The 25,594-nt window shown below is 36.0% G+C and overlaps 1 pseudogene; it reads left to right on the top strand.

The window, feature by feature from the left end:
* The window catches only part of LOC122183426, a 61,832-nt pseudogene that overhangs the window by 5,886 nt on the left and 30,352 nt on the right, over positions 1 to 25,594 (top strand).

Raw genomic sequence — 25,594 nt, 5'->3', positions numbered from 1 at the left:
CTATCTGAAACCTTTGCTCAGATCTCGGTCCATTATTATGTGTTGTCAAGACTAATTTTGGTCAAATTGAATTTTATTTTTGAGGAACTTCTGTTCAAGATATCAAATGATAATTCATGAATTCTCCCCACACACATTGGGATTAAAACAACTTTCCTGCTCTTTTAATAAAAAAGCACATTTCACTATGCAGTCATGAATGCTTGAAATAATACATGAAAATACCATTCCTTTGCTTGACAGTGCAGCAGAAGAATTACTAAATGCTAATGTTTTGCATGAAAAGCCTTTTCTGCCTTCACTGTGCATTAAAATCATGTTATTTTCCTGCTTTGGGTTGCACTGTGCTTCATTTTAGGGGAATATGTCTTGTGTTTCTAAACTGACACTATCACTATCAAAACATGAAAGAATATTTAAAAAAAATGCTCAAAGGGGTGACAGTTCCTAAAGAACTAGAAAGGGTTGTTTTAAAATTAAAACAAGAAGAGTATTTTGTGGAGGAAAAAAGATTACAGAGCTTTGTTTCCTTTGATTCCCTATTACCTGATTTAAAAAATCCTTATGTTGGTTTGGAAGGGGAGAGATAAGGAGTGAGGAGAGGAAGACGTTTTGTTGAGAATGTTTCTTAATTGCCTGGTCCCAAAAAGGTAATCAACACTGAAAGAAGTAAAGTATTTGCCATTCCCTGGTTTTGTAAAAGTACAGTGTATATTTAATCTTTTTAATTTGTATAATCATCCAGGCATGTTGCTTCATTTGCAAACATCAAAAAGAAATCAGAAGGTATTTGGATGTACATTTTTTCCAAAGGATATAAATATATCCAAGGGACATAGACATAAATCATCTGATGGTAAGATACCTTACGAGTCCTTAAAACTCTTGTTAATACAATTGCTTATAAACAGAAACATTGGAAAAGGGCACATGAAACAGGCTTTTAAAAGGAGGTTGTACTGAACGGTTAACTTTTAGCTGATAGGATTTTTAATGTTGGGTTGCTGTTTTCAATATGCTAAAACAAAAGTTCACATTTGATTCAAGCAAGTAATATTTGGCTCTAAATTAAAGTCAAATTACAATAAAATGCAAGGAAATCAGAGGAAAAGAACTACTGGTAATTAACAGGGATCTACCATTTTGCCCAAGTACTTACCCATCTGCAGTCAGTAAAATGATCTGGCTTGTGATTTACAAGGCTGTGATGAAAGATTCCTTTGATAAGCAGATAGAAAAATGAAATGAAATAACAATAAAATAAAATAAAATCAGGTCCTATAAACTTCTGTCATTGAAATTTCCATTCTCTATAATACTTAATTCCTGAAACTTAACACTAGCTCACAAATTTTTTAGAGCATTTGTGTTGAACTTTGAGTTAAGCAGCCTGTGATCTCTCTTGTATCGTGGTGCTTTTTTCTATGCCTGGCCTCAACACTATTGTATGTACAAAATGCTGTGTGAATATAGATGAAGATTTTGCAGACACAACCTTATTTGCAGTATATCAGTAGGGCTAGCAGAGGGTCAGCTGTTACCCTTACCCTTTTCTGCTTCTCAGATACATTCATTACTTGATGTTTGGCTGTTAACTGAATCTCATTTTCTTTCTTTCTTTAAAAAATAGGTATTTAAAAAAAAAAAAATCAGTATTTTTCTCTAACCTGTTATATCTTCTGAAATCTTCCTCTAGTGTCTGTGGAAATCAGTTTGAGAAGTCAGAGCTAAACATACTGTAAGATATGGTTGAAAAATGAGAGCGACAGCTTATGGTACCCTGCTATGAAAAAGATGTAAAGTCTGAGTTTAGAATTATAGATTAGAATGAAAGAGTGATATTATAAATCCTTCAACATTTGGTTTGCATTGTGTAGGCAACACAGAATGAAAATTACAGCATGAGAAATTTTGAAATGAATTTCAGCCACTTCCATTTGCAGTTTTCTTACTGAACTGGATATTGAAAGCACAGCATGGAGTGGAAGCCCTTCCCACTGAAAGCTTTCAACTTAAAGCCAGTATTATGAAAAGCAGTGTGAAAAGAATTGGTAAAAAGGTGACTTGTTCAGTTTGCTTTGTTCTGTTTGTCACAGTGATGTTCATGTTTCAGTTATGTTACTTTGTGTGTGTGTGTCTGAAAAGGTAGGCAAAAGGGAACAAAATTTGATCTTGTGTTTAGGGTCTAGTTTCTCTTAAGTATAATTTTAGAAAAGCTAAACTTGAGACCCTTAAAGCTCAAGTACAAATTAGGCATGCATGCTTGTAAACAAAAAATCAAAACACGAAGGAAAACTTTTTTAGATGTTATTTTGCTGCTGTTTCCTCCAGTGTGCTCTTAAAAAGGTGACCTTTTCCAATTGTCCAAATAGTCCATAATTGAATATTTATGCTCTTCTAATGTTCTGGGAAGATTAATATTCTGTAAATGGTTTGTTGTGTTGCGTTTTATTAATATATTTATTTTACTACGCGGAGGAAAATACTCTGCCTAGAAGTAATTTGCTACTTTCATTTTCTTGGTGGCTGGAGAGAGTAGGCTTTACTGTCTTGTAGTAGCTGGTGATTGAAATATATGTATATTTAAAATTGAATGAAAATTAAACTGCTTAAAATCTATTTACACTTCTTCAGTTTGCCAGAAACTGTACTGGTCCAAGCCTATACTTACGAAAAACTTGTAATAGGTGTGAAGTTCTGCAGCTTTAGTGTGAATGAATTGATGCTATTGGGAAACACTTCCCATGTTTTCCATTGAACTAGAAGCAAAAATTTTGTGATTGATCATGTGGGAGATGATGCTGTCTATCATATTGCGTATTTCCTTACTTTCAGGCTTTTCAGCACTGATGCTCCTTCCGCAGACAGAGGTCTCAGCACGTAGTGCTGAGTTCTCTCTTGAATTGTATCCTTTCCATAGGACTGGTTTTGTACAAGAGTACTGGTTTTTCTACAGGAGTAGCACAGGTAAGGAGATCTTTCCACAGCCTTTGTGCATAGCAATGCTGATGTTCTTTGTAGGTGTTTCGTCTGATTACTGTGGAATTGTAGTGTGATTATGTATGTCAGGAAGTTGCAGTGAGCTTAGAGATAATTTTTCAGACAGTTTTCCAACTTCTGAAGAAAAAATGAGTGTGTTTGTGGTGTCCATTGATTTAATTAAACTTTAGTAATAGATTGAGCTATTTAACACTGTTAAGTAGTCCTGTATAGTTCTGTTGTATTCCCCAGTAATAATGTTCCTCATTATCTCTGCAATTGAAGTACTGGAATCACAGTGAGACCTTTTTTAATTTCTGTATTGACCTAAAGCTGAAATGGCTTATTGGAAGTAAAGATTGCCGTCATTTATTATGTTACACTGAAGGTAGTCCATGGAGGAAGCAATTCTTGGAAAAAACAATATTTGAATGAAAAAAAATAATGGGTTTCCAGATGTATTACATAACTGTAATGTGTTGTTTATTTCACTGTAAGTCTAATAGAATTGTTTTCCATTAAGCTTGTACTTGTGCCTGTCTTTTGCTGAAAAGCATTAGGGCTTCCTAAGAGCAGTAAGGCGTTGGCACAGATAGCCAGAGAAGCAGTGGATGCCAAATCCTTGGAGCTGTTCAACGCCAGGTTGGATGGGGCCCTGGGCAGCCCTGCCCACGGCAGAGAGTTGGAACTGTGTGATTTTTCAGATCCCTTCAAACCTAAGCTATTCTATGATTCTATGATTCATGCAGAGTACCTTGGAAATATCTGTCAATAGCCACTGTATGAAAATTTAAATGAGAAACAAAATACTTCAAGTAAATAAAGATCTGTGCACAAAATGTGGAAGTAAATTACAACTTAACTCCTTTTTTTTTTACTCAAATATTTCTGAGGTAATTGTGCCAAGTGTTCACCTATAATCATAAATATGTTTTAAAAGCAAATAAGTTCTCAGCCTGTTATATTTTTTCATAGGAAGGGCTAAACAATTCATTTAGCCCCTAGGAAATATCTGTTTCATAATTTCTAGCTTTGTGTTTGAAATGAAAATGTGTTTCATATAAAAACCTGGCATTCCTTCTTCAGGCAGGAAGCTTTTATACTTCATTCTTTGTTTCATTGTTACTTTGCAATCTTAAAGGTGGGTGTCAGCCTATATTTTTAATTAGGAAGCACCTGTCATGGCACTGAGGCCTCAGCAGAAAGCCCTTACTGTTAAAACACATAGAGGATCCTAATTTCTAATTGAAATTGTTTAGTGCCAACATTATGGATCTGAAAATGGAAAACTTGCAGACCAGTTTTTGTGAAAAGTTCCTACCAGCCTTGTACTGGTTAGCTGCCAGACCTCAGCTATGCATACATGTATTGCAGTTTTGCCTTTTCCTCCCTCTCGACTCAATATGAAAACTGTGAATATGAAGCTAAAGTTTATTTTGCTGAAAGTTTTCACTTGTTATTAAACTCAAAAAACTGTGGCCCTGTAAAATCCTGAGATGGCAGCGCATTTGTAGAGAGCAATTCTCTCTTGTTAAAATATGGCTCAGTGAGATTTCAAACCTCTGCACTTTCTAAAAAGTTATTTACATGTGGAATTCCAAAGAGAAGAGGTAAGCAGTTGTGATAGGTACAGAAATCTGTTGTCTGAATAACTCCAGTAGGCCCAGAGAAACTTAGGGGAATTTGAATATCCTGTGACATCAGAGCTTTCTGAAAATGGCATCTAAGTTCTTCAGATCACCTCAAGAGAACAACTTTGCTTAAGCGTGTGCTTAAAAACTGAAACAAAATTCTGCCAATATATGAATTACATGTTTATGTTTTTGAAGGGCAGCAATTTCTTACAAAATTGTATTTCATTTTAACACAGAATAGCCCCTTTCTGTCATTGGTGGAAAGCAAGCCATTTTGTTTTTTTAAATTCTGCTCAGTAGAAATTTGTTCTTGTGAGATATACTTATCTTTGAAAAAACACAAATGTTTCGTTTTAATTTTTGTGTTGTTTTATTTTGCACTGTTATTTCTTTTTGCTTTAATTTTTTTTTCATTACAGCCTTCACCAATGTTTAATTTCTCCACCTCTCCTACTTTAAATCCCCCTGATCTCATAAGCTTACTGTTTTTAATAGCTAGATGTTAGAAAATAATAGCTGAAGTACAAGGGATATAGGCAAAGGAAATTTTGGGAATTGCATGTTACACAAACTTTTTTTGGGGTATGTGAAGAAAAATAGCTGGTGCTCTGTGAAACGTAGATTGAACAAAAGAACATGTTTAGTATTTGTAGTCTTTATATTGCATTTAATACTTGTGAGCTTTCAGTGTATGTAGATTTACAGACATTAACAAGACAATATTTGTTGTGTACTTAGAATTGATAGAAGTATGAAGAAAATGATGAGGGATTGGTGGCACAGTATTCCAGCAGCATGTTTCAACTCTTAATTCAAATGCTACTGAATTATAAGCTATGAAACTGGATGTGGTGGGGAGATTGTGTAGCGATACTGTGTGCATTTTGCATATAGAACATGAAATAGTGTAATTGCTGAAGTCAGGACTTTGATGCTATGCAATAGATCAGAACACAGTTTGACTATTCCCAAATTTTTCAGAAAATACTGTATTTGTGAACAGGTATACTGCTGTGTGACTCCAATTTAAGATACTGTTTTCTGGAAGAGCTACTTGAATGTTTTAGAGATTAACACTTCTCTGTTGGTAATAGTTGCTGTAGTTAAATTCTGGTTGGTTCTGTGTGGAGCCAAGTGTTAAACTTGATGACTCCTGTGGGTCCCCACCAACTAGATGAGATATTTTATGATACTGTGAAATTATAACAGTGGAATGGCTTCCACTGTACTGAGTATACTTTGGACTTCGAATACAATGCCCAGCCAATATCTGTTTTCGTACTGCTAGGAGTATCATAGAACCGTAAAATCATAGAATCACCAAGGTTGGGAAAGACCTACAAGATTACCCAGTCCAACCATCCACTCATCACCAGTAGTTTCTACTAAACTATGTCCCTGAACACAACGTCCAAACATTCGTTGAACAAGTCCAGGTTTGATGACTCCAACACAATGCTGTGCAGCTCATTCCAGCACCTGACCACACTTTCAGAGAAGCAGTATTTCCTAACATCCAACCAGAATCTCCCCTGGCACAACTTAAGTCGTTCACTCTAGTCCAATCACTAGTTGCACGAGAGAAGAGGCTGACTGCCAGCTCACTACAACCTCCCTTCAGGTAGTTGTAGGGAGTGATAAAGTCTCCCCTGAACCTTCTCTATAATTGCATGTGTGGCTGTATTTGTAGAAGAATGCATATTTTCTAGATTTTTTCTTTGTAGAATCATTCCAAGAATCAGCTTCACTTGTGTTTGCATGTAATTCAGGGACATGCATGGAGATATTTTTCATGACCCTATATTACAAATATAGTCAATTCAAGAATTGTTTATTATCAAAAAGACAATAGCAGCAGTAGAATTATTCTGAAACTCCAATCAAGACTGCTTTGATTAAATAAAATAATCATCATTCAGGCTGTTTAGAAGCAGCGGAGATCTCCTGCCTTTGATTTTAGTACTAGTGTGATGTTTTGCAGAACAATTTTTTCTTGAACTAAATATTTTTCTGTTGCTGCTCTTTTTAGAATGGTCACCCGTTTAACTATACCTCCTTGCCAAATGATTTCTGGAGTAATCTTTACCAAATTTATTTTGTCTCTTAAGTTGTTCTTCAACTATCTACCTTTTACTTCTGGTTTTGGGTTAGGACATTGTAATGGGATTGTAAGTATTTTGGATGATGTATTTTGAAAATAGTCATTACTAGCTTGTTATCTGTAGCCCTGAGTGTATCTATGTATCTGGAAGCTGTATTTTTATTCAGTGCAAATTATATATTCTAAAGATGAGTAATAGCTCTTTGCTTATGAGGTTTAAATTGTAGCATTTTATGCCTATTGATTTACTTTCCTTTTTATTTCCTTGATAAGTTCCATCCAGCTATGTTAAGTTTAATATAACAGCCACAGGAAAGCAAAATATTAACAGGCTAATATATGCTCATATATTATCTGGGAGCCTGTTCATAAAATAAAGTTCTTGGAGCTTGTTCTCGTCTTGATAGAACTAAAAATGTTGGAATACCTAATTCAAGAAACCATTTTCTTTTTCAAGAAAAAAAAAACCAAAAAAAAAACATCAGGAATAGTCCATGTGAATTTAATATGGAGAAAACGTTGCTTTACCAAACTGATAAGTTTCTACAATAAAATGACCAGTTTGACAGATGAAGGGGAGCAGTGAGTATTCTCTTTCTGAACTTCATTAGGGTCTTAGATACTGTCCCCCATAAAGTCCTCATAGAGAAACATAAGCTGGATGGGCAAGCAGTGAGGTAAATAAAAAACTGGCTGAATGGTATGTCCACAGGGCAGTGATCAGTAGAGGTTAGTGATGAATAGAGTACTCCACAGGTTAATAGTGGGTCTAGCCCTGTTTACCATCTTTGCCAATGACTTAGATAATGAGGCAGAGTGTAATCTCAGGAAGTTTGCATATGATACAAAACTGGATGGAAGTGGATGATTCACCAGGTCACTGAGAGTGAAAACAGCAGACTGGAGAGATGTTCTGTTATGTACTTCATGCAGAAGAAATGTCTTAAACCTGGTGAGGAAGAACTCTTTGTTACAGACAGTGGACTGTCTGGAAAGCATCTTTACAGAAAAAGCACTGGAGGTCCTGTTTGGACATGAGTCAGCAATGTGCCCTTGCAGTATGAAGGCTAACAGTTCTTGGCTGCACTATGTAAAGTGTTGCCAGCAGATCAAGGGAAGTCATTCTTCCCCTCTACTCAGCCCTGGTGAGGTCATACCTGGATGTCTAGTTTGGGTTCCCTTAACCCAACAGTAAGAGAAATAAGGACATACATGGACATACTAAAAGGAGTCCAGTGCAGAGCCAACAGGATGCTCAGTGGTCTGTAGCAGTTCACCTATGAGGACAAGTTGAGAGCGCTGTGACTGTTTAGTCTGTAGAAGGAGAGGCATCTGTTTTTCAGTGTTGATGAATACCTGAAGGGAGAATGCAGAAGGAGTGGAACTGGGTTCTTTTGATTGGTGTTTAGCAGCAGAACAAGAAGCAATAGGCACAGACTGGAACACAGAGTGTTCTACCTGATCTTCAGGATTCACTTCTTTACAGGTAGTTTGTGAAACACTGTCGGAGAATACCCAGAGAGATTGTTTTTCCTTCTTGGATATCTTTAAAATTTATCTGTACGTGATCCTGTCTGCTCTGTTTGAGCAGGAGGTGTTAGAGTGGATGACATCCAGACATTAGTACTGTTAGCTTTCTTTTAATCATTACTAATTAAATAATAATGCTAATAAAAATATCCAAATTGCAATAATAGAAAATTTGTAAACTTTGGTCCAAAACTCCACACCATATTTAGGTGGTGTGCAGAATTGGATGTGCAGTAGCTGTGCTTTGATCCTGCTCAGCCTCTTAGGGTCCCTTTCTGTTTAGTCACCAGTTGCTCTTTAGTAGTATGCTATTCTGTCTAACACCTGATTCCTAGAGCTGCGCAGGATTGATGACATTCAGGTTCTTTTTTCCTCTTTGAGATCCAAGTAGCTTTTTAAAACTCAGTTTTATTATTTCTCTCAGCAGAGCTTTTATACAAGGTGCCCTTGCTTCTGGGGCTCATATTTCCATCAAGTTCTAGGTTCTCCTTATCTAACTAGTATGTTATTTTGGGCTATGTTTTCATCTACCTAGTCACAGAGTTGTAGAATTCCTAACGTCAGATGAGACCGTTGTCAAAACCCCTGTTCAAATCAGAATTACCTGGAGATCAGGACCATGTCCAGTTGGATTTTGAGTATACTTCAAAGTTAAAAACAACCATTCTGGCAGCTTGTTCAGTCACCTTCATAGTAACATTTGTGGCAGTAGGACAAGGGGAAATGGCCAGAAACTGCAGCATAGGAATTTCTGCACAAATATGCATAAGAACTTTACAGTAAGGGTGATGGACCACTGGAACAAGCTGCCCAGAGAGGTTGTGGATTCTCCATCTCTGGAGATATTCAAGACCCTCATGGATGCCTACCTGTGCACCCAGCTGTAGGGGGCCTGCTTTGCAAGGCTGTTGGACTCGATGATCTCGGGAGGTCCCTTTCTAGCAGTTACAATTTTGTGATTCTGTGATTTTTTCCATGTTTAAACAGAATTTTTTATGTTCCAATCTATGTCATTTGCTTGATGGGCACAACAAGAAAAGTCTAATTTTTTTTTTTTACTCTTATCATAGGTATTAAGGCACATAGATAAGATTTCCCTTTAATTTTTGTATTCCAGGATGAAAGTCCCAGCTCTCTCAGCCTTTCCGTATATGAGAAATGCTCTAGTCCATTAATCATCTTCATGGCGATTTGTTTTCTCTCCAGTGTCTGTATGTACTGGGGAGTCCAGCATTTCAGATGTGGCCTCGTCAGTGCCTGAGTAGAGGGGAAGAAGGAGGTCTGTGTGATCTCATATTATACTGGTGAATATAACAATCTAGAGATGCTTTTCCCTTTTGTTATAGCTCTTTTTCTTGTTGTCACCAGTGCCAGTACTTGGGGCAATACATGACAATGTACCATTACTGAAAGATTTAAAATGCCTTCAGGAAGAATGATTGTTGCAAGGAACCTTGACAACTGTTTACTTTTAAAATAAAATAACAGACAAAGAAACTGTATTGCACATAGTACCAACATGTCTTTTCCATTCTAGAAAGTTTCTGGTAGAAATGCATCCTCAGTTGTTACACTCACTCAAGCCAGAATTTGCAACTACCTCCCAAATTCAATGGTCTACAATTTTTAAACTTCTGAAGTTTCAGCTAGGCATGCTGGATCAAAAATTTAAGATAATAAGCAAAGTAAATTCTTCAGTCTTACTTGGATGAGAACTGTGGGCTCAGCCAGCAAGACTACAATTTGTGCCATGTACCCAAGCATCATGGTGCAGGAAACATCGCTGCGTTCATTTTTTAAAAAAGAAATGTATTGAAAATTTCTTTCACTAATGGAAAATTTTCCATGAACACTAAAATGAAGGCTTACAGTGGAAGCATGAAAAAAGACATGTTTGGTGAGTTTTATTCCAAACGACAGCAAATTGTTTCTAGCTAGTTCATTCTAAGGAACTTCCACAGGAAATCTTTGTTTTGATGGTTTCAATTTAAGTAAAGAACAGAAGTGTTTCTGTTTTGTCATTTACTCTTAAAGTTAGGATATTAGTCAGTGTCATTCTCAGTGTTTGGACTACTTTTTGTTGATCTGATTTCCTGTTCTGTCTGCTTTGAAGTCAGAATTCCAAACTTTGCATGACCAAAAAAAAAAAAAAAAAAACCCCAAACAAAACAAAACAAAACAAAACAAAAAAACAGAAAACATGTCACAGTTGTGCCCTTTTCATATCATGCCACTACTCTGAACATAAAATCTTGCTCTATTGATTTATGTAGTTCTTGTGTCTGAAACATGGAAGGTTTTGATTATGCGTGTGGAGTCATGGTATTTCTTATAGGATATTGTGATATCTTGGATATTGGTGAAGCATAGAATTTGGAAAACAGTGAAAATACAAGATACAGACTCATGAAATTTCCTCACAAAGTGGATTTCTTAGTTCAAAATGCATTATTTTGTTATTTACCAGCAAGAAGAAGAATAAGAATCAAAACTGTATTCAGTTTCAATTAGTTTTCAATTGGTTGAGTTCTATAACAGTGTGAGAAAAAATGCATATCATTTTAGGAAAGTTTTTTTTATAAAACATTCAATCAAAAACTCCAAAGCCTCTTTAAGCATTCTATTAGATAATCATCATCACATATGAATAATTTACTTAGCATGTTTGTTTATTGCAGATGAAATATGTGTGTAATTATCTTCTATAAACTTTCCTTGTCCTTTTGAAAACTTACATTGTAATGAATTTTCTACTCTTGCTAGTTTTCTGCAGTCAACAACTTTCACTGGTAGATATCAAGGTTTTATAGATTTGGTGCCGGCTTCCATCTATTTGGGCTAATGAAAGATGGACTGCATGGGCAACATTTTCCTAGCAATGATGCCATTATAGTAGCTGTGAAACAGTGAGTTATTTCCACTGGTGCTTATTTTTATGAGTGCAGTGTTCATCACTAGTGAAAATATATATCTAATGGTGGTGATTATGTTAAGAAAGCGTTTTGTAGCTGAGAATTTTCTCTATTAAATAGTGTCATTGTGCTCTTTGCAGTTTCCATGAAAGTACATATGAAGCATTACTTTCAAAGTGACCTACACATTTGAACTCATAATTTGTATTATATTTGAATACACAACAGATGTATTTTCAGTAAAATAAACACAGAAAAATAAAACTGGATATTCTAGCATTGTGTTGCACACTCAAATGATCACTTCTTTAAGTAATGAAGTTTGAAATCATATCCTCTATTCTGAAGCCATACTTCAATAATGTTTTCATTAATAACTTATAAGTCAGCACCAAAAATACTTTCATAAATTATCCAGGGCTGTTTGAACTTTGACAGTACACATTTAAGCATTCACTGCTCATCTCTGACAGTGCTTATTCATCTGCTATTTAGCTATGTTAGTGCTGTTATCTGTATAAAGCATCATCTGAAGCTTAGAAAGTAAACGAAAATGGATTTTGCTATCTTATCTGTATGGCAGAGCATATTACCAAAAGTGGTCATTTCTTTAAGATTTACAGTGAATTACCTGAAAATGTTTTTATTCTGCATATAGTCTTTCATGCATGCTGATTTTCAGTGGACAGATGGACAGCCACAGTGATGTTCTTGAGGTCTTTTGTTGCAGAGAACATACAGGTATGCCTATTTCGAGGTGTTTGATAATAAGCATACTTATAGAATCATGGAATCATAGAATCCTTAGAGTTGAAAGGGACCTTTAAAGTCCATGTAGTCCAAATCCTCTGCAGTTAACAGGGACATCCACAGCTAGGTCAGGTTGCCCAGGGCCTGATCCAGCCTTACCTTGGAAGTTTCCAGGGATGGGGATCAACCACATCTCTGTGCAGCTGCTCCAGTGCCTTACCACCTTCACTGTTGACTGGAAGAAGTTGTTGGCATTCTTTCTACTTCCTCAACAGCAGAGATCCCAGAAAAATTGGAGATAATTTGAACTGGATGTGAAGTTAGAGTAGGGTTTTACTGCTGGTGGTGCGCAGATAATAAAATTGGAACTTAAAACACTACATCTGAAATTTAAGTGTAGTGTCAGTGGCTTTCAGATTAACATTTCTGATGACAGTTCTTTCATTTATTAGCAGTTGGGCAGGGAATCTTAGAAAGTTCATTGGGTTTTATAATAACTTAAGTACTCTCTTTTTGAAATGAAAACATAAAATCATAGAATCATTTAGGTTGCAAAAGGCCTCTAAGGTCAAGTCCAACCATTAACCTAGCACTTTCAAGACTACCTCTAAATCATGTTCATAAGCACCACATCTACACATCTTTTAAATACATCCAGGGATGGTACTCAGCTACTTCCCAAGGAAGCCCTTTCCACAACCCTCTCTATTGGCTGTATATTCTGCCAGGTGTCAATCAATACCTACAAATCATGTCTATTCTCAATATTCTATATAACTACTCAGAGTCCTATGTTCTCTGCATGGGTTCATGATGGAAAGTGGAATTGTTTTTTCTCTCTGGCAGAAAAAAGAAAAGAGAAATGTGGCAAGAGCAGATAAGCCTCCTTCTGCCCTGCAACAAAAAGTGCTAATGTAACATCTGACTAATTAGGGATTACATAAGGAAATATTTTTTACAAGTCCCACAGCTTGCTATTTGTGCTTAAGCAGTGTATATTGGATCATAATGTGTTTACTAATTGTAAACTGGAGGTAAGTGATGAGTAGTTCATGGTAGATTTTTTTTGAAAGTATTCAGTCAAGAATACTTAGAGTACTAAAATGTTTGGATTCATTAGAAGAATTCAGTCTTCATCCTCCATTAAAAGAAAATTGAAAAGTGTCCTGATAGTTACATTTTAGTAGGAAACTTCTTTTAATCAAGTGTATAAGATGACCTGGCAAAACTTTATGTAATTCTGAGTGAGTGTTACAGAGCTTAGGCCTCAAACTGATCTTCCCCTTCTGCTTTCCCTGCTTAACTTGTTTTGGCTTCTGTCCCACACATCACAGGACTTACCCAGATAATACCACACCTTCCCTCATTATTTTTGCCAAGTACATATGCATAAATCAAATATTCGGCTGTATGGGCATCATTCTCAGGTTGCTGTGCCAGCACTGATGTCCCCTGATTAAATGCTTCTGAAAGTCATAGACGTTCTAACTATTGTTCTAAGAGAATAAATGTGCCCACTGTTCCTGAACCTTCATTTTCCTTACATAGCAACTGTATTGCAGTTTCTGATTTCAAATTTAGTTTCCAAGTTCTGTCCTTCATAATTAATTTAACGAATGCAGACTATCTAAGCAGTGAACATGTGTGAGTGTCTTCGTTGCATTTCACCTTGTCTTCTAGAAGATCAGTATCCAGTAGAGTTGGAAGGACACAGAGGAGCACTTTTGACAAATCTATTCTTATGGGTACAAAGTGTTTAGCTGTTGCCTACAAAAAGGTTTCTTTCAGATTCTGGGTAGATTTCTTGATGTATTTGTTGATTTGTTTTGTGGTAGATTTTTCTTTTATAATTATCACAATTGTTATTTTGTGGAAGAGTTTCACTTTTAGAATTCTGCTGTGTATTTCTTAGTTGATTTCCAGGATTATGCTAACAGTATTTTTTTTTCCTGCTAAAACTGAAAATGAGGATGCAGAAGTCTGGGGATTTTCTGATTAATTTACAGTCAGCTCCAGTGTGATGGTATGTGTACTTGTGAAGAAAAGATTTGCCCTGCCACTGAATGTGAGTGGTAGTTGCCCTCATAACAGTTATTAAGGTTAATTTGGTATACAATATAGAAAAGAGAAAATGCAAAGGATGACTCCTGTTGGCATTTTCTTCTTTATAGTAAAGGAGGGGCTTTGCTAATTTGTTTTGGCAGTCACACATACACTGACCCCATCCTTCTGCTAACAACAAACAGGCAATAATCCAGTGAAATAGAAGTACTTTTTTTGGAGTTCTTGTTGTTTTACAGATTTAGTCAGTTTTAAGCAGGCTTTTTCTTGTGTTTAATTTTTGTTACCACTTGTTACAGTGCTTCCTATTACATACTCAACACCATAAATTGTTGCTGACATCATCTGGGACATCCTATCACAGCAGATTTTCCATTAGGAAGTTGCTTCATTGTTTCCTTCTATTTAATACCAAGAAAAAGGGGAATTTTTAATAAATTAAAAAACAAAACAAAGTTCAAATGTAAAGAATGCATTTCTACTGCTGGTTACCTAATGTGAGGTTTGAAATAATGAAGGCAATAGGGAAATTCAGTTCAAGGAGAAGATTTGAATGCCCTGTTTGCTCATATTCCATAAACACAATTTTGTTCTGTCAGATACCAGTCTAAATTTAGCATGATGAAATGTGAACTCTGGATTATTTCTGAAACTCTTGTAATCCACAGAGGTTGGTAGCACTGTTACCAGTGCTAGCTATTTCTTTATTGCCAGTTGAGGGCCATGGAATGTATAGGACCTATGAAAATGGAGAACATAAGTTGTGGACATGTTTAATTTTTTTATTTTTATTTTTATTTTTATTTTATTTTGCTTTTTCTCTCCTTGCCTGCTTCCCTGCTTAAAGGGAAGAAAGAAAATAGTGTTTGAGAGGAAGATTGGGCAGGATTAGGAATCTGATTTGCAATGTAGGACTCCTCTATGCAAGTTCTTGTAGACTATGCTCATGTTATAACAGTTAAAAGACATTTATTTAGTCTGATAAAGTAAAAAAAAAAAACAAAAAAACAAAAAAAAAAACAGAATTTCCTGACTTTTTAAGGTAGATTACATTTTCTATTAGTATTTTAGGTGAAAGTAACTACCAGACACATCTCTTTGAAGATTTCTGCTTGAAATATAATATACATCTTCAAACAACAAACATAATAATTTCCATCTTGTAGTGGTTGAAAAGCAGAACTGAGCAGTTATTGAAAAAGTGAGAAGAAAGAGAGGTGGAGAAAGGCTTGGAAAACTTCAGGATGTGCAATTATTACTAGCTCATTGCTATTATTTATCTTAATTATTCAGTAATTTTTTAAGTCATAAAGGAATTTCAAAACAATCAAGACTCTTGAAAAGCAGAGGAACACCGCTGTGTTACATTATGCACTTTGTCACTGCCTACACATTCTCTGCATGTACATGTCAGTCTTCCTGTGCAAGTCCTTTAACTATTGACTACTGAAGATCTATTTTAATTTGCATTTTCATTAATCTATTAAATAACAGCTTAGAAGCTGCTTAGATTCTGTCATTCATGAATGAGCTTTCCGTTCTTTAGAAACTGCAGGGAACCTTTAAAAATTAGAACTGATTATTAATCTCCTTATATTAGAACTGCTTTAATCGTGGCTGTTATTTTACTTTTTTACCAGCTTTTATGTATTGCATAGGTAATTATTCTATTGCGGTATAACTGCCAACATCATTGGCCATGTAAAGTGTTGTTTCTTTTCCTTGTGACTAAAGCCAGCTGTAGACTATCCAAAAAAGAGTGAGAGAGTTTTTGCAATTCTGTTCTGAGGCTAGGCACAGACTGTTTCTCTACTCTCACCATAATTTTTATCTCAGAAATGTTTTTTGTCTGGGTTATTTTTTTTACTCCATTTTCCCATTTAGAGTGCAGATGGTGAGAATCATAAACACACAGAAAAAATAAATGCCCAGTTGTTTTCCTAGCCTACAGCTCTGCTGAACTGATGATTGAAATGCCTGAGGCTTTTCAGCAGAGATTACTGGGTACCAAAATATATAAATATTATATATTTATATATATATATATAATATATTTTATATATATACATATAAATGTGTTGTTCTGAGCTAGGTGACTAGGCTTTTCTTTTGGTCCCCCATTGGAAGTAAGGAAACTTCAGGAGTGAGAGCAGACTTCCCAAGAGCAAGTTTTGAAGATCTGAATATCTCCAGTTACAGCAGAGTTCTCTTTCTGCTTCAATGATTAATCTTAGAGGACTAAGCTGAATGGAATCAAAGCCAATTTACTTCTCAATACCAGCATCCTATATAAAGATGTAGTGTATTTTAAAATCATATCAATTCTCTTGTAATTATTCTTTGTGCACTGGCAATTTAATTCCCACGAATTCATTTCTTACACAAGAGGCATTCTCCTCACTGTGGAGAACACCTGGGCTTTGCAGGAAGTACTCAGCATGTGGGAAATAATCAAAGAAAGCAGCACAAGAATGAATGTTGAGCCTTAAAGGGTGGTGTCTAAGCATCACTTATGTGCCGGAAATTTTAGTTTACAGTTTTTAACTGCCCACAAGAATATTAGAATCTGGATACTTTTGTTTGCTTGGCAGCACCAAAAATGCATTACACTGTAGAGAGCTATTATTATAATAAGGAATAATTATTTCAAAGAAATAATAATAAATTATTATTTCTTTGAAAATTGCAGGAAAGGAAGCTGTCCCTTCCTGTTTTTTTCCATTTAACACTGTTGAAATAGTTTTTTTTGGAACTGCATAAAAGTATACAAAGATTTTGATTATTAGTGTTTTTTTTCCCCAGGAATGATGTGGAGAAAATACAATTTTACTTGGTGCTGCTGTACTCAGTGTGGAATTGATTGAGGAAAGGGATCAGCTGTGATATGGATGTAAAAGAAAGTCAGAACTGAGCTGAAAGTTTTCAATTATGTTCTTGTTGTACAAGAAGCTTGACACATTTTCCTCTGGAAGGTTTCAGGTGTTACAGTTTAAGAGTCAGCTTTGCATCTGTTGGATATATAACTTCTTAAAAGCGTCAGAAGCTTTCCAGTGCTTTGCTTAATTTCTTTCTCACTGGCTGAGTTTTATATGCTTTTGTCTTTCATTTCGTGTAAATGAGTTGTGTGCTTTGAGTGGCATCTCTTTATGTAAATCAACATATAAATCTTGAAATGTAAATAAAACACTTTGATTTGTTATAGGAATTATGTAAAATGAAGAATCTTATTGTGAGAACATTAAGTATAATTAAAGGACAGATAGAAGAAACCTCGTGTCCTGATTCTTCGTGGGGCCTTCAACCACAATGACATCTGCTAGAGGATGGTAGAGCAGGATGTGAACAATCCAGTTTTTGGAGAGAATCACTGACAACTTTCTGACTTAAATGAATCAACTTTTCCTGTATTGTTTTTTTTTGTTTTGTTTTGTTTTTTTAACAGAAATAATCTTTTTTAACTTACTTATAATAACAGCATTCATACATCTTGGAGGTAAACAGTCACATTGTAAAATCTCCCTTTATCTAGTGCTTCTTTAATGGATGGCATTAAACAGTGATTTTATGCCTCCAAAGTATATAATCACATCGTCTTTTATTGCTTTATTATCTATACTCTCCAGAATACGTGCATTTATTAATCCTATTACCGCTTTTGTTATTTATAGCCTAAATCATGTTCTCCATTTTCTTAATTCCCACTATCTGAAGCTTTAACAAACAAGTCCCAAGTTGTGAGTATCCATTTGCTTTCCAATTATTTTGATTAAAAATATATTCAATCGAAATCTTGTTTATGCAATTCCATCCTTAAATGATATTCTGTTTAGCTTAATTTTTCCAAGAATGCATATTGGTATGACTGCTTCATATTGAAGCTCTTTTTGAAAGCCCTACCATTTTCTCACATGCTCTGTTGAAATGTGCTTCAAAAGACTTGTTTCGTTTTAAGCTAATGACCCCTGAAGATTTTTTTAGATAGCTTATTAGAATGGAGAAACAAAAAGCATGTGTTGTTGGATTTGCACAGAGATATTGTATTCTGTGCTTACAACAAGAGGCAGAGCTCACAAAAAAGGAGTTGCTGGAAGGAATAATAGAGAAGGAAGACTGTGCACTCTACTTAAGGTCAGGGTAGGGAGCAGAAAGCTTTTAAATTAACTTGTGTTTTGCATTATGAAAGGTCGAAGGGTAAAATTGAATGTCTGTGTTTTCTACTTACATACCAATTTGATAAGCTTTTAACGCAGGCTAACCGGATTGGATCAAATAGAACAACGATAAAGAGCTAACTTAAAATTTCTTAAAAAATTAAAAAGATATACATGCTAGAAAGAACTTAGAATGTAGATGACACTTCAAACCAGACTTAATGGTGGTTTTGGTGCTCATAAAAATGGATACTTGCTTAGCAGTTTTAATTCGTATATAGGCTATAATTTTCCTGTTTAAACTTAATTTGCATAGTGCATAGTTATATATGCCTGATGTTGTGCTTTAAACTAAGGTAAATCAATTTACTTGAAATTTTCTTTAAAAACATTCATAGAGAGCACTGCTGTAATGTAATGAGACTGTTTATTCTGACCTCTGTACACATTTAGGCCAGCAGTTCAACCTGGATTTATCAGTGCATTTTTCCCATCAAAAATAAAGAGTTTTGCAGGCAGTGGAAAGGGCTCTGTGTTTTGGTGTTGTGGGTGTTTTTTTATTTGTTTGTTTGTTTGTTTCTTCTGTTGTTCTTTTTCCAGATGAGTTGTATTTGAGTTGTATTTACCTTAAAATTGGCCTGCCAGGGCTGCTTTACTGATGACTATGTAACATAATGTAACATAACATCAGCATTTTACTAACACAAATTCATTTGAGAATTTGTGTTCCACCTTTATTCCAACATATCTCTATATGTTCCATCTCTCTCAACTAAACCAATAAAATGCCAAAATTAAAACAATCCCAAGCATTTTTTTAAAAAATAATAGATGTTAATCTTCTCACAGAAAAAAATGTTAAATATTTTTTATTGATTATTGATTGATAGAAAAAAGTGAAACTACTCTTTTCTACAGCCTTCTTCTGATGAGCACTATAGGTAGTGTAGGATAGTGCTGTGCTAGCAGTGTCATAGAGACTGTTGAATGTTACATTGTGCATGGGAAAGGTACATCTTTGAAAGAATGTCCACAATGGGTAATGAAAAAATGGGGATAAGGTCCTAGATTAAGAACTGTTTCCAGTGGTATATGTTTTAGAGAAAATGGCTATGACATACAAGTCATAATTGATAACATATTCTACTCTCTTGGATTATCTGGGTTTTACTGTTATTGTTAATGGTTGAAGTCCTGGAGTCACATGCTGTTTCACTATGGAAACAGTATTTTACTGAAATATAATGTGATGAAATGGAGACTTGGAATATTTTTCTGTTTTGTTAAATCTGAACATGTGATTTTTATAGAGGAAATTCTTCCACTGTGTGCTACTGATGCATTTTCGACACCTAGTGGTACTGCATGTAAATTACTTTAAGCGTTTTACTGGATATGTTATCTTACTGGCCAATTCTAAAGCTCGCCTGGAATGTATTTTATTGTTTAACTACTGCAAATTTACAGGAAAGGTTTTTAAAAGCTTCAGCTCTGTGCCTGAGTAGATCATGGAGCAGATAGCTCCTTCTGGAAGCTATTTTAAGGTACATGCAAGACAAGGAAGTGTTCTGAAACAGCCAGCATCTTCTCCAATGGCAAATTGTACCTGACCAGTCTGGTGACTTCTACAGTGGAAAGATTGCATCAGTTCATCTAAGCTATCTAGCTGACATCCTTATCTCCACGTTGGAGAGATACCCATTTGAAGCATGGACTATATGGTGGATAAGAAATAACAGCATCACAGAATCACAGAATCATAGGGGTTGGAAGAGACCTCTGGAGATCATTTAGTTGCTAAGTAACCCCCTTCTAAAGCAGAAAGCGTCCATGTAGGTTTTGAAAATCTCCAGAGAAGGAAACTCTACAACCTCATTGGGCAGTCTAGACCAGTGCTCTGTCACCCTCACGGTAAAAAAGTTCTTCCTCATGCTTAGATGGAACTTTCTGTGTTTATACCTGTTGCTCCTCGACCTAATGTTGGACAAAAAAGTGCCTAGCACCATCCTCTTGACAGCTACTCTTTATATATTTAAAAATGCTGATAAAATCCCCTCTCAGTCTTCACCAAGCTAAACAGCACCAATCTTTCCTCCTGAAAGAGTTATTCCTCCAGGCCCTTCAACATCTTTGCAGTCCTCTGTTGGACTATCTCCAGCAGTTCCCTGACTTTCTTGAACCAAGGAGTCCAGAGCGAGGTATAGGACTCCAGATTTGGCCTCGACATGGCAGAGTAGAGAGGGAGAATAACTTCCCCAGATGTAGGACTCTATACTTGCCCTTGTTGAACTTCATAAGCTTCCTCTTTGCACAACTGTGCAACCTGTTCAGGTCTCACTGAATGGCAGCACAGGCATTGTCCTAGTCACATGAGCTGTTCCACCATGTTTCCATGATCACAATGAGATTATGTCCCTGCAACAACACACAGATCTCTAGTTGCTTTGTTTATTCCCCATGCTGTATGCAGACACTTCAGAGAAGAAAAGGGAGCAGAGGATGCAGGTTTCCCCTAGAGCATACAGAAGAGTCCCCCACATCTGTACACATGCTTGAAATATCTGGCCTTCTGGCTCATGTCATGGGAGGCAGCTAAGGAACGTTCATCACTGTTCTGGTTGACCTGATTCTTTACCCAGTCAGTTGCAATGATGTGTATTGCCATTTTTGACCTTATTCCACAAGCCCTACAGTTTAATGCCTACCTCACAAAGTTGTGTAGCCTCCTGCCACAATTGCCCTGTTTCTTCTACACAGTTGGATCCCATCCCTCCCTGGCAGTTTATAAAATTCATAGAAAGTCCCACTGTTGTAAAAGCCAAAACTCTAATGTTGGCACCAGCCATGTAGCCAGGAATTGATATGTCCATTTCTGTCTTCCGTCTTTCCTCCAACTGGCAAATTGTACTGTGCACCAGTTTTCTTCAGTTGTGCTCCCAGAGCTTTACACTATTCTTAGATTCTGCCCACATTGAATCTTCCAGCTTCATGCTATCATGAAAGAGCAATAGTGGATTGTAGTCCATTATCTTGATAAGCTGCAGCACTCTCTTGGCAATGTCCCTGATCTTGGCTCCCAGGAGGCAGCAAACCTCTTGTGACTCATTGTCAGGTTGGGAGAAGGGATCCTCAGTGCCTTTTAGTGGGGTGTCACCTACTATAAGCATGGGGCATTTAGTTTTACAATATCCGCTGCAGGTTGTCTGAATGGTTTCTTCTTGTAGATCTGAGGTTGCAGAAAGAGGATTGTGGTCGGCGGCTTAATGTTTAAGTGGAGGTTCATGATGAGTGGTGTCCCATAGGCGTTCATCTTGGGATCAGTGCAGTTTAATATATTTTTCAATGGACAGTGGAATCAGGTGCACCCTTGGCAAGATTGCAGATAAGATGAAGGGATCTGCAGGCTTATGTGAACATAATGAGGGTTGATAAGGCCAAGTGCAAGGTGTAGCACCTGCATGAGGACAATACTGTACATGAGTACAGACTGGGAGAGGAACTCTCTGGAAGCAGCCCTGCAGAGGACTTCAGGAATCTGGTGGACAAAAAGCTAGACATGAGGTAGTGTGCACCTGCAGCTTGGAAGGCCAGCGGTATCCTGGGCTGCATCAAAAGAAGGGTGGCTCGCAGGAAGAGGGAAGCTATTGACCACCTCTGCCCTTGTGAGGCCTTATCTGGAGTACTACATCTAGATCTGCTGCCTCCAGCAAAAGAAAGGGATGGAGCTGTTCTAATGGGCCCAGAAAAGGCCAGAAAGATAATCAGAAGGCAGAGAAGGCTCAAGGGAGACCTCATGGTAGCCTTTCAGTACTTAAGCGGAGCTTATACACAAGATGGAAATTGACTTTTTACATGGTTTGATAGTGATAGGACAAGGGGAATGGTTTTAAACTAAAGGAAGGGAGATTTAGGTTAGCTGTTAGCAAGGTTGGTGAGTCACAGGCACAGACTGCCCAAAGAAGTTGTGGATGCTGGAGGCATTTAAGGCCAGATTGGATGGGTCTCTGGGCAACCTGATCAAGAGATGAGCTTCAAGGTCCATACCACTTAATAAAACCAAGCTGTAGCAGCATACTCCTGTTTAGAGTTTTGTTGCTCTCAGTGTACATGCAGGTATAGAACTGCAGAAGCCTCAACAAGAATCAAAGGGAAGATCAAACTAGAGAGCATTATCCATATAAGAACTGAAATGAGGTGGTGATAACACTTCAGTCTAGAAAAGCTGTAGCTGAAGGGGAGTATGATAAGAGATTAATAAAACCAACAGGGTGTAGAGAAGGTTGATGGGGAAATTTATTAACTATGAAAAGCATGTATGAAGGTGGAAGGATCCAGGCTCCAAATAAATGTTACAGTTTTAGAGCTCTGAAAGCCCTTACTAAAACATTTTGAGGATGAAAAATGTTTCCATGACTTTAAAGACTTGCCAAGTACTTGAGATACAGTAGGGTTGGTTAGCAAATAGATAACATTACCAAGCTCAAAGTTTTAAGATACAGGGAGGGTTTTGTGGGAGAAATATTGTATATTCTTTCCATGTTTTTACTGCAAGAGTAAAACATGGCCACCACTTACAGACTCTGAAATACAAGCCATTACCTGAATGACAGTAGATGTGAGTCTGTACAGACATTTTCCTGTTGTAAGTCTAAGAGAAGAGAGCTGAGGAACAAGGCTTTCATCCAGAATAATATTACAGTACTGCTTAAAGCAATATGTAAATACAAAAAAACTATATGAAAGACGTAAGTTCCCCAATGACTTTATAATATCTGCTTGTTAATCTTTTTTTTAATAGTATCATTATTTTATATAGTAGTTGAAAGTAACAAGTGTGCTTTATGTAATGTGAACTAGCAAGTTTTGCGTCAGTATTTGCATAAAAGTCAGTAGAAACATTAAACTAAGTAACATGACCTAAAGTTAAAATTATTCTCCAAGTTCAGAATTATTGCAGACTTTATTATTAAGATATAAACAGTACATAAACTTAGCACAGTCTTTCATCGATGAGGAATTTCATCTACAAACAAACATTTCTATTTCTTGTTCTCACCTGTCTTGCTTATTTTGTAATATGGCTTCAACCTACTGGATGCTTATGTTAATTTCGGTAAGATGTATTATAAAAAGATACTTCCATGTTTTTTTTTAAAGAGAAAAACAAACAAAGCTACCAATATTTTGATTAAAACATATAGATTACAGGAAACTAAAAAATATTTCTACAGTCAATGATTACTATGCGGTGGGATAAGAAGCACATCTTTGTATATGTATTTACAAGTATTTTCTACTTCTGGAATCTGCAAAGCCTCAACTGTTGTAGTTTTTTTTCTCTCTTCTTCTTCCCACCCCACTTCACACGGACAGGAGAAAGTGGAAAGAGTACTTTCATTAAATAAATGAGGATTATTCATGGATCAGATTATACAGAAGAAGACAGGAAAGGCTTCACAAAACTGGTTTATCAAAATATATGTACTGCCATGCAAGCTATGATCAGAGCCATGGACATGCTGAAAACACACTACACATCTGAAGAAAATGAGGTAAGACAGTACAAAGAAAATTCAAGTTTCAGTGCATGAAATTTTAGCCTGTACGTGAGTGATCTGACTCATAACTAACTGCAAGAAGAACATTAAATTCTGCATTTCATGCAGTGAGTTTGATGTCCCACAGTCTAAATGTGAAGACAGGCAGGGAAAGGTGGGTAAGGGATTGAGGATGGGCAGGGAGAGAGGATATTCATTGTTATGAGTTGGTGATAAGTAATGAGCACCAATAATTTTCTTTTGTAATCTAATTTATGAGTTAGTAATACATGGTGGCTTGTCAGTAGCACTCCAGAATGAGAAGCTTTGGGTATATTTTATAGGGAAGAATTAGAATTAATAAATAGAGGTATGCCTTGAAACATGCTACCTTTTGTATTTCATAGTAGCCTCTATGAACTTAATTAACTTGAATATGAGAATGTCTTCTCCAAACTTTTTTTTTGTTTAAACTTACAGAAATTATTTTTGTTTCAGTGCTTAGTATTGTGGAATTATGCAAAAAAAAAAAAAAAAAAAAAAAAAATCTGCTTCAGTTAAACAATTTCTTGTTCTATTTTGTCTGTTAAGTCAGTTGCTTCTTTTTTCTTAATTTTATTTTTGTTATGAAATACAGACAGGTTTTTAAACAAGACTGGTTTTAGAATATGGAGATTTTGCTCAATATCATGAACATCATGTAAGCAAATTATTAGATGTTATTTCTTTGAATTAAGAGGGATTTCCAAGTACCTAATTTTTGGTGTTAAGATAGGAAAGACTGCCTGTAGGGAGTGTCAAGAAGTAAAGTTGTAGAATCTATGGATTGATATTTTTAATTGAAGTATCATGAAAAAAAAAACAACAAACGTAAGCAAGCTACTTTTCATTCAAAAATGTGATTGAATGAAGAATATAAAGAACAAAATTATGATTAATATTTTTTTGTTGTTGTTTTGTATTTTGTATTCTTCTTTGGGTAATGAAAAAGGATAGGAAATGTTATTTGAAGTAGAGATCTAGGTAATTACAGGTTTTTTTAATCACAAAAAGAACAAATGGTATCAACAGGAACAAATTCTGGAGTTGAGAGAATTGAGAAGTTAGAGTAGGGATTTCCTACAGAATAAAAAATTCTGCTTGTAGAACACCTCTAGAAATTGTATTTATAAATGTAAACTTGTGAAAAAGTAATTCAGTTTAATTTTGTATTTTCATGAAAAGGGATGGTGGTAAGAATTTATTTGAAGAACTACTTTTCAAGTACATCCTACCAAGTTTTGGGATTTGTGTTTCTTTTCATTTTCAAAACAAATCTGTATAGGTTTAGTAGATACCAAAGTTTTTCTCATTCTTTGCTCTGAGCACTGGGCTGGATACATTCCCATTACACAGTATTCTGGGTAAATTGTGTTCTTGCTGGTTGCTGTGCCACCATTGTCTTCCAATTCAGAAGGTTGTAATGCCATTTGCACAGTTTTTGAAGAGGCACAATTATATCTGGTGTTTCCGTATTGAAAAAGCTTATTAAAAGACCTGCTAAGAACACAGTTTTACGTACTCAGGTTTGTTGGCTTTAGAAAGCGAATCATTTTTGCTTACATGTAGAGAAACTCCTGAGCGATAATTCGGAAATAACCGTGTTTGTGTTACTGTCACTTGCAGGAGACAGCTGCAAATATACCTTTCATTTAGGTGGTGAATTTAAGACAAAGTACTATGAATCTTGTATTTGATTCCATGAAATGATCGTAAGCCTGTGGTAGGCAGCTATTGACGACACAGTGATTAAACAGAGGAGCTATACAGCTCTGGTGTCAGAGTTCTATTGCAACAGTGTGTCCAGTGGCCATGGTGTAATTGTCCAGTGGTCTCCACGTTTCAGTTTGCTGATTTTCCCCACATCATAACTTCTTTTTCCTGAAAAAAAAAAAAAAAG

The sequence above is a fragment of the Lagopus leucura genome, unplaced genomic scaffold, assembly GCF_019238085.1.
Source record: "Lagopus leucura isolate 7727_CA_CO unplaced genomic scaffold, USGS_WTPT01 Super-Scaffold_100018, whole genome shotgun sequence".
Taxonomy (NCBI): Eukaryota; Metazoa; Chordata; class Aves; order Galliformes; family Phasianidae; genus Lagopus; species Lagopus leucura.
The sequence above is the reverse complement of the archived record's forward strand: the minus strand, read 5'-3'. Positions and strand labels throughout refer to the sequence as shown.